Source organism: Otolemur garnettii, unplaced genomic scaffold (assembly GCF_000181295.1).
Source record: "Otolemur garnettii isolate 467f Iridium unplaced genomic scaffold, OtoGar3 scaffold00018, whole genome shotgun sequence".
In the NCBI taxonomy this organism is placed as follows: domain Eukaryota; kingdom Metazoa; phylum Chordata; class Mammalia; order Primates; family Galagidae; genus Otolemur; species Otolemur garnettii.
Genome location: NW_003852413.1, coordinates 21175412 through 21177253, shown reverse-complemented (window position 1 = coordinate 21177253; position 1842 = coordinate 21175412). Strand labels below are relative to the sequence as shown.

At 46.1% G+C, this 1842-nt stretch overlaps 1 protein-coding gene across 1 annotated transcript in view; it reads right to left on the bottom strand.

The window, feature by feature from the left end:
- BRCA1 (BRCA1, DNA repair associated) overlaps positions 1 to 1842 on the bottom strand; it is a 91214-nt gene that overhangs the window by 45259 nt on the left and 44113 nt on the right. The window lies entirely within an intron of this gene.

Here is a 1842-nt window from a genome sequence, read left to right as displayed (position 1 = left end):
AAAAAAAAAAAAAAAAAAAAAAAAAAGAAATGATAAGCCACAAAACATAAAATTCCATAATGAAATTCACCTTTAACAAGTGTATAACCTATCCACCACAAGTGATTAAGAATTTCCAGAGGAGGAGCCTAGGAATATTTAATAAGGGCGTCCAAGGATAGATGTGGTAGCTGATGCCTATAATCTCAATACTCTGGGATGCCCAGGCAGGTGGATTGCCTGCGCTCAGGAGATTGAGACCAGCCTGAGCAAAAGCAAGACCCCATCTCTAAAAAATAGCCAGGTGATGTGGTAGGCACCTGTAGTCCCAGCTACTTGGGAGGTCGAGGCAAGAGGATCTCTCAAGACCCCGAGTTTGAGGTTGCTATGAGCTATGATGCCACTGCTCCCTATCAAGGGTAACCAAGTAAGACTATTTCAAAACAAAACAAGGGCTTCCTTCCCTTCCATGAATGAAACATATTGCAGATCAGAAAAGCTCAGATCTATCTGCACATCACTTCCATTGTAAACTTTTATTATTATTAATTATTATTAATACTAGGCTCGGCATCTGCAGCTAAAGCAGCTAGGGCGCCAGCCACACACACCAGAGCTGGCAGGTTCAAATCCAGCCCGGGCCCACCTAACAACAACGACAACTACAACCAAAAAAAAATAGCCAGGCATTGTGGCAGGCACCTATAGTCCCAGCTACTTGGGAGGCTGAGCCAAGAGAATCACTTGAGCCCAAGAGTTTGAGGCTGCTGTGAGCTGTGATGCCATAGCAACTCTACCCAGGGTGACAGCTTGAGACTCTGTCTCAAAAGAAAAAAAAAAAAAAGGAATACTAGATCTTAAAAAATAAAAACTGGCTTGGTGCTTGTGGTTCAGGCGCCAGCCACATGCACCTGAGCTGGTGGGTTCAAATCCAGCCTGGGCCCGCCAAACAACAATGATGGCTGCAACCAAAAAATAGCTGGGCATTGTGGCGGGGGCCTGTAGTTCCAGCTACTTAGGAAGCTGAGGCAAGAGAATCACTTGAGCCCAGGAGTTGGAGGTTGCTGTGAGCTGTGATGCCACAGCACTCTACCCAGGGCGAAAGCTTGAGGCTCTGTCTCAAAAAATAAATAAATAAATAAATAAAAACTGGTAGAATCCAATAAAGTCTAGAGTTTGACTCACTGGTAGTAGTATACTAATGTTTGGTTTCTTAGTTTTGATGAAAGTGGTAATAAAGATCATATAAGACCACGTAAAAGAGAAACTGAAAGTGGGTGAGGGGTACACAGGAACTCTCTATACAATCATTGCAACTTTCCTATAAATCTAATTTTATTCCAAAATAAAAAGTTTATTAAAAAATATGTAAAAAGGCTTGGCGCCTATAGCTCAACTGGCTAAGGCGCCAGCCACGTACACCTAAGGTGGCGGACTCGAATCCCCAGCCAGGACCCGCCAAACAACAATGACGGCTGCAACTGAAAATTAGCCGGGCGTTGTGGCGGGTGCCTGTGGTCCCAGCTGCTTGGGAGGCGGAGGCAGGAGACTAGCTTGAGCCCAGGAGTTGGAGGTTGCTGTGAGCTGTAATGCCACCATGGCTTTCTACCCAGGGGGACAGCTTGAGGCTTCTGTCTCGAAGAAAAAAAAAAAAAAAAGAAGTTAGCTTGAGACTGGGCCCAGTGGCTCACACCTGTAATCCCAGGATTTAAGAGGCCAAGGCAGGTGGATCGCAGGAGCTCACGATTTCCAGATCAGGTAAAGCAAGAGTGAGGGGCAGCGCCTGTGGCTCAAAGGAGTAGGCGCTGGCCCCATATGCCGGAGGTGACAGGTTCGAACACAGCCCCGGCCAAAAACTGCACC